Genomic DNA, 16861 nt, shown 5'->3' with positions numbered 1-16861 from the left:
TAACAAGCTTAGCTGTCTCAGAATTAACTCTTGTAGACCAGGTTAACCTCGCGCTCACAGGGATCTGCCTGCCTCTGCTTCCCAAGTGCTGGGATTAAAAGCGTGCGCCACACACCCAAGCTGCTTACTTAATTAACTGACATAGAAAGTCATATACTTAAATAATTAGTGATGTTCTTAGAACACTTTGGGAACAAGACGCTGATGTGAACAAGGGTCATAGGAAAAATTAGTAAAAATTAGACAGTCTACTTTGCCTGATGACTTTATCCCAAAGGGTCCATCTGTTGATGAGGCCAGCAGCAGCTATCACTCCTTATTTATTTGAGCAGTCCTCTATGTGCGCATTTTGCCCATACACAAAGAAACTTTCTCCCTTCCTCCTCCCCTTCTTTCTCTTTCTTGTCAAACTCTCAGGTCAGCTTCTCTGCTTAGAAGGACTGGTGTTGGGTGAGTAGTTTTCATTTGTGTGTATGTGTGCAGTGTTTGTGTGTATACAGGGTGCCAGGACATCCATGCACAGAACACATATGAAGGTCGGAGGACAACCTTGGGTTAGACTTCAAAACTTCCACTGTAGAGAAGGCTGGCCTCGGACTCACAGAAATCTGCCCATCTCTGCCTCCTGAGTGCTGGGATTAAAGGCATGGGTCACCACTAACTGCCTGATTGAAAAATATTTTTAAAAGTTTAAAAAGGAGGGCTGGAGAGATGGCTCAGCAGTTAAGAGTATTGCCTGCTCTTCCAAAGGTCCTGAGTTCAATTCCCAGCAACCACATGGTGGCTCACAACCATCTGAAATGAGATCTGATGCCCTCTTCTGGCCTATAGGCACACACACAGACAGAATATTGTTTACATAATAAATAAATAAATATTAAAAAAAAGTTTAAAAAGGAGCCGAGCGATGGTGGCACACGCCTTTAATCCCAGCACTCGGGAGGCAGAGGCAGGCGGATCTCTGTGAGTTCGAGACCAGCCCGGTCTACAAGAGCTAGTTCCAGGACAGGCTCCAAAGCTACAGAGAAACCCTGTCTCGAAAAAAAAAATCTAAAATATTTAAAAAGGAAATTATTATTTTAGTTATTTGGTATGATTCACACACACCAAATAAAATTCTGAAACCTATTATCCCTGTCACTGATAAACTATTTCAAACACAAGATCTTTTAAGATTGCTAAGACAAGGTCTGGAGAGTTGGTGCAGTGGCCAAGGTGCTTGCCGTGTAAGTTGAGCGCCTTGCTTTGTGTTCCCAGAACTCACATCGAAAGCGGTGTCGCCCATGCCATCCCAGTGCTGGGGGCTCTAGGTTCCTGGAGCAATCATGGAAGACAGTTGATGCTACTTTTGCTGCCCCCATTCACACACACACACACACACACACACACACACACACACAAACATTCATGAAACAAATCAATGATGGACATGTGGAAGGACACCAAACTTCAAAGCTTCCTTCTGCAGGCAGTGGAAACAACCAGCAGAGTGGCAGGACTCATGGAGAGACAGTCAGCAGGTAGCAGAGATACTGATACTCATCAGGAAAATGCAAATCAAAACAACAATGTGACACCATCTCACACCTCCTAGCCTAGCTATTATCAAAACAACAAAGACAAGTGTTGGGATGGATGTGAAGAGATTGGAAATATTACAGGCTGTTGCTAGGGAGGCCGAATGGTATGTACTATGGAAAGCAGTATGAGGCTTCCCTCAAAAATTAAAATTACAGTCACCATATGGCCCAGCACTGCTGGGTCAAATAGATCTGGCTAAATGAATTAAAGTTACGACGCTATAGAGAAAATTGTCTCTTGCTCATTGCAGCACAAGACACAAAATGCAAAACATGTGAACAACTTGAGTGTTCAGAGGCAACAGATAAAGCAAACAAAGCGAGTGCACACAGTGTAAGCCATTTTACCTCGAAAATTGGAATCTTACAACATATGACTTAGATGAACCTTGAGAATATTATATTAAATGAAACAAGTCAATTGCAAAGGGAGAAACCTTGAGTGATTCCATTTGGATGAGTTATTGAAAGCAAAACTCAAGGGGTAGAGAGTAGAATGATGGCTGCCAAGGTTTAGAGGAGGAAACAATGGGGCATTACCATATAAAGGTGTGATGTTTTAGTTCTGTAAGATGAATAAATTGTAGATCTATGTTGGGTGTGACATTGTGCATATAGATAGTAATGCTACTGTCCCATAAAATGTTTATTTATTTATTTAAAGACAGGGTCTCATGTAGCTGAAGTTGGCTCAGGCCCACTAGGTAGCCATCTCTCAAATGCTGGGTCGCAGGCATTTGCCCCCTTGCTTGATTTTATGGGATCAAACCCAGCACCTCTCGCCTATGAGGCAAGCACTGCACTATCTGAGCCATATCGCAGGCCCCTTCAAGTATCTTAAGAGGGTAGATCTCCTTGTAAGGAATCTTGCCACACAAAAACATTCAGTCACCATTGGCACGTTGCCATTCGCCGAATGGAACAGAGCGTTTGGATGGTATAAAGGTTGATTTTATGAATTTTTGCAGCTTTGCCTAATTGTATTTTTCATAGATAAAAAGAAGTGATAATTCTTCTCTGATTGAGTTATTGTAAGAATTCAGGCCAATACTCTACGCTCACCAAAATGGCTGTATATTTGGTAGTTGTTGTTATGATCTGATTGCTTAAGACCAGTTTTGCTCATTGGGCATTGAATTTTAATTTGATGGCAGATCCATAGCACCAAGTTGAAAAGCACATGCAATTTTCTCTCAGTAATGGGATCAATAAATTTCCAAGATGTAGCCTCTGTGGTGTGATGTGGGGCTTCCATGCAGTGGTATGAGTACCTGCTGTAGGCTGAAAGGGAGGAGTTGAAGCCATCAAAATATCCACATGTCCCTTCTGATCTGTTTTATGTACAATCAGAGTATTCAAAAAACTCAGCATGAGCACATGCTTGGTAGTTCAGGACTTTATAATCTGTGCTACATTAAAAAACTTCCTGTCTAAATTTAAAAATCAACTAACTAATTGTTCCAGAAATACATTTATTTTCCAAGAAGGAAAAATTTTTATCTAAAGTTAAAATAAAATGTAAAAATATGTGCTCACCCCAGGACATATTCTCTTCTATGTCAATGGTTTGATTCTTGGTCAGAAACAAATTATTGTTGATAACATTAATGCTAGTTAATGGATAAAACACTTGAATCATTGATGATGATGGAGAATAACTAATCCTTTTGAAAACAGAAAGAGAAATTTAGGAAACAGTAAGCTAGCTGGTATTCAATAACTAGCTAGCTTTCTTCCTGGGGTATTAAGAGTATTGGTACCTGGGATAGCGCATATGCAAGTCATTGGTTCAATCCCAGCACCAAGTAAACTGTGTGCACAGCTGGGTCCTGTGGAGGTCAGAAAAAGGGTGTCACATGCCCTGGAACTGGAGTTACAGATGGATCACTATGTGGATGTTAAGAATTTATCCCCAGTCCTCTGCAAGAGTCGCAAGTGCTCTTAACAGCTAAGCAGTCTTTCCAGCTCCCCAATCAACCAGGCTCTTTTTACTTTTTTTTAAATTTAATGGGGGCGCTGATGACGAACTCAGTCATCATGTTGTTATGACAAATACTGTACCCATTTCTTTCTATTGGTTTGTATTTGTTTTCTTTGATTCTTTTTGCCTGCTCTCGGGACCCTTTCTTCCCTGCTGTGTTGCCTTGTCCACCCTTGATATGAGGGTTCGTGCCAAGACTTTCTGCCTCTTGTTATGCTGGGCTCGGTTGATATCACCGGGAACCCTAGTCTTTTTTTGAAAGGATTGGAGGAGCAGCGAAAAGGGAGGTGGGTGAGACCTGAGAAGAATGGAAGGAGGGGAGATTGGTGGGTTTGGTAAGTAGGAGGAGGAGAGGAAGGAGAGGCTGTAGTCAGAATGTATTGTATGAGAAAAGAAAAACAAATCACATCTACTGGAAAGAGTGTTAGAGCCAGTGGGCATGGTGGACAAAGTCCTTTAAACCAACACGAGCAAAGCTCATATGAACTCACAGAGACGGAAGCAGCATGCACAAGGCCTGCAGGGGCCTCAAAAGGTCCGCTGTGTATATTATGGCTTCCAGTTTAGTGTTTGTTTTTTTGTAAATAGAATTCCTGAGTGTGTGAATATGTGGGTCTCTGATTCTTGTGTCTTCTCTTGGGCTGTTTTCTTTCTGTTGGTTTGTCTGGTTCAACTTGGATGTGTGAATTTTTGTTCTATATTATTATACTTTATTATATTTTATTATTACCTCCTAAAAGCCTGTTCTTTTCTAATAAGAGATGGAAAAGAAAGGGAGTGGATTCAGATAAGAGGGGAGGTAGGGAAGAGCGAGGAAGAAGAGATGGAGGGGGAAATGAAATCAGGATATATTATGTGAGAATAGACTTTATTTTCAATACAAAGCAAAAAGAGGGAGAATAGAGCTTATTGGCTTTGGATGGTAGCTCAGTTAGTAGAGTTCCTGATGACTTAACAGCACAAACCCTTGATTCCATCCTCAGCACTAGATAACACAACTCACATGGTACAAGCCCATAAGCCCAGCAGTTGGCAGGTTGAGGCAGGAGGCTCAGGAGTTCAAAGGTCATCCTTGACAGCATAACCAATTTGAAAATAGCTTAGACTACAGGAGACCCTGTTGCAACAACAAGAACAATGAAAAGAAGAATTACACCTATGATAGAACTGGGCAATGGTGACATGCTCAAAAGCCACGTGCTGTAGAATGAGGAGAGCATGTTCCAAACGGGCAAGAAAACCATGGTGGAGCCAGGGGTCACAGAAAAGGAAAGTAATACGTGACTTCTGTGTGGAGGGCCTGGTGACAGACTGTGCTCCGTAGCTGAAGAACTTCCTGTTTGTTATCCATCTAGTCCCGCCTTCTTGCACTAGGTATCTCCAGGTGGTTTTCAATGAGGCACTAAACATCCCCTCATTGACTCAAGGAGGAAGCCTTCAGGTGGGTTTAATGCTGCAGATTAAGACTGCATTAAGATTAAGTCTAAAACGTACTGCCACCAATTAGCCCTCGAGTCTTTCTGTAAGCCTTGAATTTTTGATGCGATCAATGACACCAGTGGAGCCATCTTCTGTGCGGCGGTTATTAAAGATATAAAAATCAATACAAAGATGATACTTGGAAATCTATATCACAAGATAATGAATCACCATGAGAGCCCACTAAGAAGAATGTCAGCAAACCAAACAGAAGGCCTGTGCAGAACAAGGCTTTTCATGCCAGGAGAATTGCAGCTAAATTTTGTACGAGACAGACATCCACAGACCGTGATTAAGGCACCGTAGTATGACAAGTTTAAGACACAAGTTCAACTAGGAAAGAGGCTCCAACAGAATTAAATGGGGGTGGGTGTCTTTTAAAGAGAAGGAATGGGACACAGCAAAGGAATCAGAATTGAGATGTAAGACTGAGCCAATAACACCATGATTTAGCTTTAATTCATGACAAAATAGCATCAGACTTTCTCTGTCTGTAATCCTCATTCAATTCCTTTTAAATGAAGCATGATTTGCCTGCACCTCGCATCTGTAAGTACTGATTGCTGTTGGAGCTGGGTCTCGGGGCCTCACAGAATGGCCCAAATTTAATTTGAACTGGGGATTGATTTAGTTTCCTTCAAAGGAAGATTTTTTTCCCCCTCCAAAATTGAGCTAGGGTCTGACATTGCAAGTTCATTTTTGTTTTCCCCTTGATCCAATTGTAAGTGACACGAGAACATTTATGTGCTTGGTTTCTGAGGGATGCCACAACATTGCTAATGATGTCACAAGTGGCTAAGAACTACTCTGTGTCTTGGGAAATATGGATCACCTAACAACTTTTTTCTTTTAGATTTATATTTTTTGTTTTATGTTTAATGGATGTTTTGTCTACATGTGTGTCTGTGCACTGTGTTCATGTCAAGTGCCCAGGAAGGACAGAAGAGGGTATCAGATCCTCTAGTACTAGACTTACAGGTGGTTGTGAGCTGCTATGGGTACTGGGAATCCAATCTGTGTCCTCTAAATGAGCTTTCAGTGCTCTTAAATTCTGAACCATCTCTCTAGCCTCTACCCCCATTATTTCTTAATTTTGGCTGCTAGGCAAAGAAGAAAAGGAACAGGCCTGCCACAGTTCCCGCTCACTAAAACATTGTATATTTAATAGACACCAAATTTATGTCCGAGATTTTCCAATTTATAACTATGTAAATAAAATTTTATAGACAAGGATTAGGAGAGGATGTGTTTTTGTGTATATTGGATGGTGTGAAAGCCATAAATGTTTCTGTTTCCTCTTCCTGCAAATGTGTGCAGGCACCCCTTTCTGCAGCTCTCAAGGGGGCTTTCCTTCAGGAGAGGGGGCTCCAGACCACTCAGTATTAAGTCCTTGACTGAGAAGTGTGGTTCTGTGTTCATCTGGAAATGCACTGGTTTAGAGAGGCAGGCGCTGATTCACAGAGACCTGTCATTGCTGTTCTTGGAGTCTTTTCATTTACCCCTCGTTCTGATGCCAATACAATTTCCAGAAAATGAAACGAGGATTAGTTTATATGATGGCATAGTAAGTTGGGCTTCTTTGCATTTTCATCGCACGTTTTAGAGGTTGATTTAATCAGCTGTGACTATTGTGGAATTAGTTGCTTGTTTGTATCCTAGAGAAGCGAGACACACCTCCCTTTAACAAGTCTTTCCAGTTTTGATTTAATTTGCCCCCCCCCCCTTCTGCATAGGTTCCCAAAGCAAAGGAACCATCAAGTAGCATACAACAAGAGGAATCCAGTTTGACACAAACAAAAGGCGGACCTTTTGCTGGCAAGATCTGCTGTGATGAGAGATGTCTGTGGTTTAAGACACTATGCTCTTCTGATTGTGCGAACATCTCTGATTGGCCTCTGGAACCCCAATTGCCTGGGGAACACTGCCTCTCTCTTCAGCTGCTCAGTTTTCATGTTCAGCTTTGATGATGTTTGGAAGGGAGTGTCCTAACCCTCTGTAGGAATCTCTTCCTCGATTACTGAAATCCAGTCAGTGGTTCCCAACAGCTCTGAGATCTGGTGCTCACAAAGAGCTTCTCTGGTATAGTCTTTAGGTCCTATGAAACACGTTTGTGTCTTGTGGCTAGGAAGCTTTTTAGCTCTTCTTGCATAGCAGGGCTTTATATTATTATTATAATAGACATATTAATTAATTTACAAACAGTAAGTCTGGATAACTCAGTAGTGAAGCTTTTACCTCTCATGAGTGAGGCCTGAGGTTCAGTTCTAATCACAGTACATAAAAAAGAAAAAAAGAGTGACTGCATTTAAAAGCTTGGTGTGATCGCTCATGCCTAAAATCATAGCCTGTGAAAGGCTAGGGCTAGAGAATTGCTGTGCGTTCCAGGCCAGACTAGGTTACGGAGTGAGACCCTGTTTAAAAGAGAAAATGATTTACCAGCAGTTGATGGTAACACGCTGTGCCTAAGACTGGGAATGCTTGGTCTCAGAGGACCCAGCCCAGGGAAAGGTTTCTCATTGAAAATTGTGTAAAACAACCTCTCTGAGGGTCACATTCTAATTGCTTTCAGAGAAAAGCTTCAATTTTGGTTATTAGATAAATACAAAGGACAAATATCTAGACCTGGGTAGAATAATCAAATATTTTAATAGGCGAAGGAGTAAAACAGCAATTGAGAGTAAAGACCTTCATAGCAGACTGATTAAAACGTGAATTTTTAAAACTGGGCAGGTCAGCCATACAGAGAAAGTTAAGCTTTCAGGCAGTGTATGTTCACCAGATTAAAAACTGAGGAAGTCTGAACACAGAAAACTGGGCTGCGAAGAAAAGCAAGCTAGCTGGCAAGTGGGAGGTGAACCAGAAAATCTTATCTTTCATATAGCTAAGGTGCGTAAGAGAGATGGCGGAACTCAGAGGGCATTTACCACATTCCATAAAGCACAAAATGTACTTAAAAAAACACATATAGCCTAATTTGGAAATTAAAAAAATAGAGATGTATTATTTTATCATGTATTATATAACTCAGTATTAATATATTCTTTGTTTCTACATAGTAAGAAACTTACAAATGATTACAGAATTAGCACATGACAGAGGCAAAGAGAATTATGCAGGAATTATACAGTTAGCTCCATAAAGTTATATCTTTCTTTTTTCTTTTTTTTTTCTTTTATTTTTTGGATTTTTCGAAACAGGGTTTCTCCAAACCTTTTTTGGTTCCTGTCCTGGAACTAGCTCTTGTAGACCAGGCTGGCCTCGAACTCACAGAGATCCACCTGCCTCTGCCTCCCGAGTGCTGGGATTAAAGGCGTGTGCCACCACCACCTGGCTAAAGTTATATTTTTCTAAACAGACTTATAACTGAATACTTGAAGACGTCTAAAAGTCAAGGCTGTACCAGGTCCTTTACAGCTACAGCTCCTGCTGTCTACTTGGCACCTACAAGCTGGGTAAAAGCAAATCTTAGGCTCTCTAATTTTGGGAGAGAGAAAGCAGGATTCAAAGTTACATTTACACATATATCATATATGTGTGTGTATATGCATATATTACATATACATATATATGTATATATATATGTAACATTTGCAGTTCTAGTTTGAACCCAAGGCCTTGCACATGCTAGGCATGGGCTCTACTGCTGACAGGATGACATACAACCTAAGTCACATCCTACTGATTAAGTAAATTAAGACAGTAAGACGGAATGAATTGAGAAAAGGACTAGAAACAAATACCACAGAAGGCAAAAAATACTTCTGTTGCATGCCGACAAAAAATGATTGTCTTCACATTTATTTTTTGTGTATTTGGATATTTGCAAACTCTCTGCAATAGTATTTCCATCATTGTCAGAATTTTATTTTTTTTAAAATGGTATCAATCCCACCCCTGAAATGTCTGCAAATACAAAATGAATCCATTTTACCCCCGGCGATGCCTTAAGCTAGAGGGGAAGGTGATTTACATAGAAAAGCCAAGGTGTTTTATGCCCAATTAATTGATAAGGCTTTGAAAAAATGAGGGCACCAGATCAGGAAGGCTGAGTGCAAGGAAGATTTGATAGACACAGGGGGAAACTGCAAGACCAATGGGCACTCCTCAGCAAGTAGAGGGGTTTGTGGGTAGCAGCACAAACACACAAAAAATGCAAACTGGCAAAATGAGTGGAGGGGGGAGGCAAATGAAAAATGATTAGGAGGGAGACTGGCCTTGAACTGTACAACAAAGAACCACAAACAGGATTTTCTCTTCTCAATGTCGAAATTATTCAAATCCATTGGGAAATCAGTTTATGGAATGAAAACAGCAATTGGATTCCTAGCCAGAGAGACGCCTGAGCTCCTGCCTTAAGCCATCAACACTGGGTTTGTCTCCTTACAACTGGATCTTTGACTTTCCCTCCAAGAGAAAGCACATAGACAGCTTTTACTCTCCCTAATTCACTTGCTCACTCAAATAGTCATTGATTTTTTTTTTTTTTTTTTTTTTCTGAATCTGTAGCCCATCTGCTTGCAAAATGTTCATTGACTTCTTGGGACAGACCAGTAAGTATTAGTTGATGGTAATGTATATGCACACAATAAAACTGCCAACATAGTCATCTTCTGATACCTGAGTATAAAGAGAAGACATGGTTAGACAATAAGGAATGTTGAAGAGACTGAAAAAACTGCATATGATGGAGAAAGCCTGGCCTTGGGTCACAGAGATATGTGGGTTCAAATCCTTGTTTTGCTACTCTATTAGTTCTGATGTTTGATTAAATTATACTGTTGAACTTCATTTGTCTTTAAGTTAAGAACTGTACATTATATCTAACATATATTTTGTGAGAATTGAAAAAAGTGTATGTAATTAGAACATGTAATAGGGGTGAGTCCAAAACAAACTCAACATGGTAAGTAAGGAATATGATTGTCATCAGAACATTAGCCTGACTTTTTAAAATTGTTCTTTAGACACATTTACTTATTTAATGTGTTTGTTATCCTGTGTCTGTGTGTATGAACATGTGTGAAGGTCAGGGGAGAACTTTGATTTGGGAGTTCATTCTTTCCTTTCACCATGTGTCTCCTTGGCATTGAACTCAAGTTGGCAAGCTTGGCAGCAAGCTCGTTTCTCCACTGAATGTCTCACTGGCTTTCTTTTTATTTGTCCATTCATTCATGCATTCATTTATTCATTTTTTTCAGCACTGGAGCTAAAAACCAGATCCTTATGAGTGTAAGCAAGATAATGTTTTAGACCTGGAGAGATGGCTCTGGGATTAAAAGAAAGTTTGCTGCTCTTTCAGAGAACTCTTTTAGTTTGGCACCCAGCACCCACATCAGGCCACTTAAAATGGCTTACGATTCCAGCTCTAAGGTATCCAGTACCCTCTTCTAGTTTCACTCAGATGAATATACATAAAAACATAAACATACTCACACATGAACACACAGAAATACAAATCACAAATCATGAAGGAAGCCATCTTCTATATATCTTACGTGACAACATGGTCACTCCATACTGGTGTTCAGCACTCTAGTTATCACAGCATGGCAGTAGGCAAACACCTCCCCCTCCTCAAGTGGTAATAAGTTCTGTTTGGAACTTTCATACTGTTTTAATTATTTTAAAATTCACCCCAGATTGCCATAACCAACAACTCATTCCACTGTGCTATGAGATACAAAAATGAATCCTAATTTCTCCAAGTCTTTCTGTTCGTATAACCATTCCACCTCCCTCTTTGCCCTTCCTAGTCTCCAGCAGCAATTGTTCACCTTCTCTTCCACCATGAGATAGACTTTTTGCTTGTTTGTGTTTTGTTTGGGGAGGGGTTACTTTGGCCGGTATTTTTTGGCTTCTGCTGTTGTTTGTATTGTTTTGAAAAAGGTCTCCTTCTATAGCCCAGGTTGTTCTGGCACTCGCTGCATAACCTAAGCTGGTCTAAATGCATGCACACCTATCTCAGCTTCCCAGGTTCTTAGACAACCAAGGCAGGAGCCTCATGAGCTATGCCCGACTGTGCTCTACTTTTAAATCACAACCCAGGAGTTAGAGCAAGGGCCACTGTTATTCCTACACTGTAATTTGACAACACATGCAACTTAAGATTCTCTCATGAACAGACAATTTTTAGTTTTTTTTATACGGGTCAAGTTTTTTATTATTGACATGAGAATAATCTCACCCCTACACACACACACACACACACACACACACACAAAATCCCCTCCCCTTAGATGGTAAAGAGTTAATTCACAGAGCAAGGCATGAAAGAGACTCAAGAGTGTTAAGGTCAGTGGTACCTGCTTTACTAAAAAGGGGACTGGGGCAGGCCAGAAGGTAGTAGAAAGCAGGCTGAGGGCCAACAGAATGGTGAAAAAAAGAGACCTCAGGAAGGATGCTGGTGGCTGATGGGTACTCGCTAAGTCTTCCTTGAACTCATCCCTATGGTCAAGGACAGGGAGTACCTGGACAGATACATCTTATGAGAGGGGGATGGATTTGGGCTTATGGTTGAAGGGACATGGCCAATTATGATGAGGAAATCCAGGTGGCCATACCGGCTTAATAGGCAACACGTCACATATTGCCTGGTTAGGAAGCAGAGAGCTAGACGTGGAGGTGAGCTTACTGACCCCCGGCCCCTTGTAGTCTGTGTCTGCCAGTGAGGCCTCACCTCCTAATTTTTGGCAGCTTCCCAAAACAGAACACTAGCTGGGGCCTAAACATTCAAACATGTGAGTCTGTAAGAACCATTTCACATTCAAACTATAGTAAACAGTTTTTGTTCACAGAACCACTGTGGAAAGTCAGCAGTGGAGGTGCCTGTCTGGAAAAGGATTTCCCCTCTTCATCCTGTTGACCATGAGAGGAGTCCCTGATTCCCACTAAGCGAGGGATTTTCACAGATGGATTTTAGGCCTTTTTCTTGCCTGCAGGGTCAAACACTCCTAGCTAGGATTTTTCTAGCTCTCCGGTGAGCTGCCCAGCTCAGTCAACTCCTCCATCTTGCTTTCAGTGATGAGACAGTTCATGGCATACATACACAAGCATGCTGTCTCTTACAGTTTATCCCAGCAAAATATAGTACATCTAAACTCTGTTCCTTAAGAACCACAGGTTTCATAAAAGAATGTATCACTGTGACTGAACATGCACATTCTTTATGTCTGGCATTTGAATATTTTTATATGCTGACTTTATTTGCACAAAGAAAACGCAGAGATCTCTGTATGAAACCAAAAATAAATTAGATTTAGTTTACATGTTTTGGTTGGAGAGTGGTGGTTCATCTCAACTGTCAGCTTAATGAGGTCTAGAGTCACCTGGGAGATGGAGTGCTGGGCATATCGGTGGGGGAAAATTCTCACTGGGTTAATTGATGGGAGAGGGCCTGCTCACTGTCGGTAGCACCAAACTTTGGATTCCACAAAAGCAGAGGCAGTGAGCTGAGCACAGGCATTTATCACACTCTACCTCTTGACTGCCGATGCAAGGTAGATACCTCACTCAAGTTCCTGCTGCTTCCGGTCATGATGGGCTACGACCTGGAATTGGGTGCCCAAAGAAATCCCTTCTCCGCTAAGCTGCTTTCTTAGGGTGTTTTGTCATAGTAATAGAAAAGGAAATCAGGACTTGAAGGATACACTCTTAAACTAACCTTCTCCTCTTGATGTCTAAGGAGCAGAAGACAGCAGATTTAGGATTGATGGCATGCTAAATATTTTTGTTGCTGAGGAGTTTCTCTCTAAATATCACTCTCCAATTTTGGTGTTCTTTTTACCATTTCTTAAAATTATATCAAAGATCTTAGCTAGATAACTGCTAATTACCCTAAATCACTCAGAAAGTACCACTGACAATTTGGGACTAAAGCCCAACCTGCTCCCTCAACTCAATAGACATTCGTCCCTGCCCTTTATGTTGCCATGGTGATCAGTTTACTGAAAGAATTAGATTGAAAAATGATATTTGACTACTTTCCTGTAGAAGTTACTTAGAATTTTTAAAGTATTACATGAAAAGAATTGTCCTAATATCTAACACAACTCTACATAATTACATTGCCTTCAATGTATTCTCTTAGGACATTATACATACTGGCTTATATTTACAAAATAAAACAATAAAAGAAGTATCTCAGAATCACAAAGGAGAGGAGTATCTTTTATTTTTATCAAAAAATATTTTACCCAACAACTTATTAGTAAGACTTGTACCTACTATTTCTATTTTGCCAACTTTGCCTTTTGCCTTTGACAATGAACATTAATATTGGCTAATACTATCCATTATGAATATGATCAGAGTATCAGGTTGGGTAAAGCTCAGTTTCAGAGGATATATTTTGCATATATGTAACCTAAATTAAAACCCTAGGGCCATACACACATACACAAATTATAATAGTATGGTTAATCAAGACGATTCTGATATCCATTTAGATCTTATTATACTTACTATTTTTGATAGCTTAGTAGACCACTTATTTAAACTTAAAATATCAAATTCTATATTTGATTACTAATGAAAATATGTCTAAAATAAAGATAGCTTTTGCAATACATTTTAAGCAAAATAAATCATACTTCTACATAATACGAACATTTCAATGGCATATGCTATTTTTTTGTTTGTTTACTTTTTGAGAGAGTGTTCCTCTGTGTAACAGTCATAGCTGTCCTGGGAACTAGCTCTTGTAGACCAGGCTGGTCTCAAACTCACAGAGATCCACCTGCCTCAGCTTCCTACGTGCTGGGATTAAGGCATGTGCCACCACCACCCAACTGGCGTAGCCTATCTTTAATATCATTTTTGGAAATAGCGTGTGATTCATCTCTGTGTGCTCCTCAGCAAGACAGTGACCAAGAAGAACATTTTAGAGGTGAGGAATGTAGGTCCTAAAGCAGTGGATGGTCAACTTTGCACTGAACCCTGATGATGATGGTCTAGGGTTCTAAAAAGTGGTGCCCCGGGTTCTTTTCTCTGGTTTGCTACTGCCAGTCCCTAAAGGAAAGCTAGATGGAGGAATTAGCTATGACTTGTCCTAGTCTGGCTAACAGCACCACGATTTTGCTCCTCAGAAGAGAAGGAGGGATGTGGATAGAAACATGGGCAATTGGCAAGTTTACCAGAGAGATGAAGTCATTAGCTGTCCATAGGCTCATTAAACTCTAATGGTGGCCATAATCATCACTGTGATTTGGAAGCACTGCCTTCGCCCCCATGAAAGGCTTTTTGTTTTGCAGTCTCCTTTCCATTCAGCTTCCTGAAATGCTATGCCAATTGATGTTTGCATGTTTCCAAGATGGCAACGAGCCTTCTAATTGCTTCTCCCACTACACTGTGTGCTGGCAGGAACGCACCCCACTTTCAGATCACTTGATACCTCCTGTCACCTTGGGGCTCGCCAGCACACATTCAGAGGCAATGGAATGCCAATTACTCTCCTTCCTGGCATTCCATGAAAACATGTTGCAACTCCTTTAAGGAGAGAGAGATTTGGGAGTTTGATTTCTTTAATAATTTCCACAAGTTTAGAGAGCGTTTAGCCTGTGGGGGGCACTGGTTACATCCCAGTAACATCACCCACACCACTACTAAAATCTGTTCTATTAATCATGATATCCACAAACATCAATAATAGTAATACTGATAATGATCAAGTTTTCAGCCTATCGGAGTTGAGAGACAAACGGATGATTCAATGAGAGCACTACAGCTAACCAGTAAATTTCATGCTTGCTATGCATCAGCAATAGTTCAAGTGTTCTCAATACACTGGCTTGATTGTGTTCTTCCACAGCTTGCCAGAAAGTCTACTGTTCTTCTCTGAGTTTGTAGACAAGAAACCTGAAGCCCATAGTTATGTAACTAGATAATGGCAGGACCACCATTTGGTATTAAAATAACACAAATTAAATTCAGGTTGGTGTCAAAGCCTAGACTTTTTAGTTGTTACAGATATAGCCAAACACTGTCTTGGAAAGGGGTAGCTTCTAAGAATTACTCTCACCAGGAAAACAACAGGCAGTGATGAACAGTGAGTTAGATGCATGAAACCTTCTCTTATAAAGGACTTCATTCCACTTTATCAACCAGCATCTTCTATTAAAGCCTTTAGCCCATCCTATTCCATCAACCGGCATCCTTGGGAGAAGCCCAACTGGGGCATTTTATCCCTTTACAAAGGAATACATTTTCCTGGCTTGCTGCTCCACACAATTCTAATGCATCTCTCCTTAACTGTGACTTGTGATGCCTGCTCACATTCCAAGGCCAGAGTGTCCTACCACCAAAAGAATCCTTTTTCACAAAACCCGGATATGTAGGCAGCCAACAGACAGCAACTAAGAAGAAACCACACATTCAGTGACTCACGTTTTCATCTCTATCTGGGACCATAATTTTACCCTGAAATAAAGGCGTGTTGAACGTCATGACTCAGAAAACCATCCACAGGCAAAGCACCACACTTGTACACAATGCTTGAATTCACAGGTAGCGAAAATCATAATGTGACTTACTTTGAAATTCATCATTTATCACTGGAAACTATGTAGGCTCCATAGTCATCAGAATGAGTTGTGGAGTTTAGAGGAAGTGGCTTGTCAACCTAGAACAAAAACAACACCCAGCAGTTCAAATTCAGCATGAAAAGATCAAGAGAATTGAAAGTTCTCTAGTCTGCACCATAAATGTTAGCTAAATGTCTAGCTTGAGAGTCTAGGAATGAAGGTAGCTACTAATATGGAGGAATGCCAGGCAGCAGAACCGCCATGTTTGTAACTGATTTTGGAGGAATCAGCTAAAATGAAGAGAGCAAAGGCTACAAATGATTCCTGGAAATGAACAATGTAACTCAACCCAGGAGGGAGGAGCGTGCTGCCACCCACCTGGGGAGACAGGTTAATCAGAAGATCAATTTCACGCTTATCTTAGTCATTAGGTAGCCATTGATACCACCTGCTCACTTGAAACGTACAAATCCAAGCCAGCCATCAGCAAGCAGATACCACGCTACCAAACCCCTCCTTTCTGCAGAGTGGCAGGAGGACCAGGGCCCAACTCTGACCCCCAGAATCTGGGCATCTGCTCCTCTGGCACACACAGGTGTGAGGATGAATCAGAAATTCAGCCTCCATGGGCAGACAGACATGCCGGAAGACAGGAGCTATATAAAGTGAAAGTCAACTGGAACTTCAGAAATATTTAATGCATTTAGTGACGTTTCTCTCCTCTGAACTAATTCTATCCCTCAGATCCAAAGTGGTGATTCTCTAAAGACATGTAGATAAGATGCAGATTTCACTTGTTAATGCTACTCAATTTGAGAACCTCTGACTCTTTTAGGTGTTGACTACTCTTTCCCAAAGAATTGGGGAAGGCTCACTTGTCTGGGCAAGTTGTCAGCTGCAAATGGCCAAGATTCAAAATTACTACATGGAATTCCCAAAGGAAAGCCAGTACCTCCTCACCAGTAGAAGAAGAGGTGAGGAGGTACTAGCATATTGGTAGTTGAACTTTTCCTGCAGTAGCTACTACGTGTTTTTTTTTTTTTTTTTCAGCTTTTTCTTAACTCACGACTTTCATGGGAAGTGTAGGTACTAAGGGGAGGTCATCAAAGTGCCTTGCCTACTAAGGGGAGATCATCAAAGTACCTCACCTATGCAGCAAAGAACTACTCATGGAAGGCTCTCCCTTTTTGTATCTTGAGACAAAGTCTCCTTATGTGTCAAGCTGGCCATAAACATTTGATTCTCACTGCCTCTGATGCTAAAATGTTGAGATAAAAGATGTGCACCATCATAACCGACTCTCA

The 16861-nt window shown here is 40.9% G+C and overlaps 1 long non-coding RNA gene across 1 annotated transcript in view; it reads right to left on the bottom strand.

Annotated features, from left to right (window-relative positions):
• The window catches only part of LOC126506123 (uncharacterized), a 171442-nt gene that overhangs the window by 31264 nt on the left and 123317 nt on the right, over window positions 1-16861 (bottom strand). Inside the window, exon 2 of the long non-coding RNA XR_007593118.1 lies at window positions 15567-15655. This is a non-coding gene — a long non-coding RNA (uncharacterized lncRNA). The remainder of the gene's footprint in view (window positions 1-15566; window positions 15656-16861) is intronic.

The sequence above is a fragment of the Alexandromys fortis genome, unplaced genomic scaffold (genome assembly GCF_014885135.2).
Source record: "Alexandromys fortis isolate MF-2015 unplaced genomic scaffold, M_Fortis_MF-2015_v1.1 scaffold_68, whole genome shotgun sequence".
NCBI lineage: Eukaryota > Metazoa > Chordata > Mammalia > Rodentia > Cricetidae > Alexandromys > Alexandromys fortis.
The sequence above is the reverse complement of the archived record's forward strand: the minus strand, read 5'-3'. Positions and strand labels throughout refer to the sequence as shown.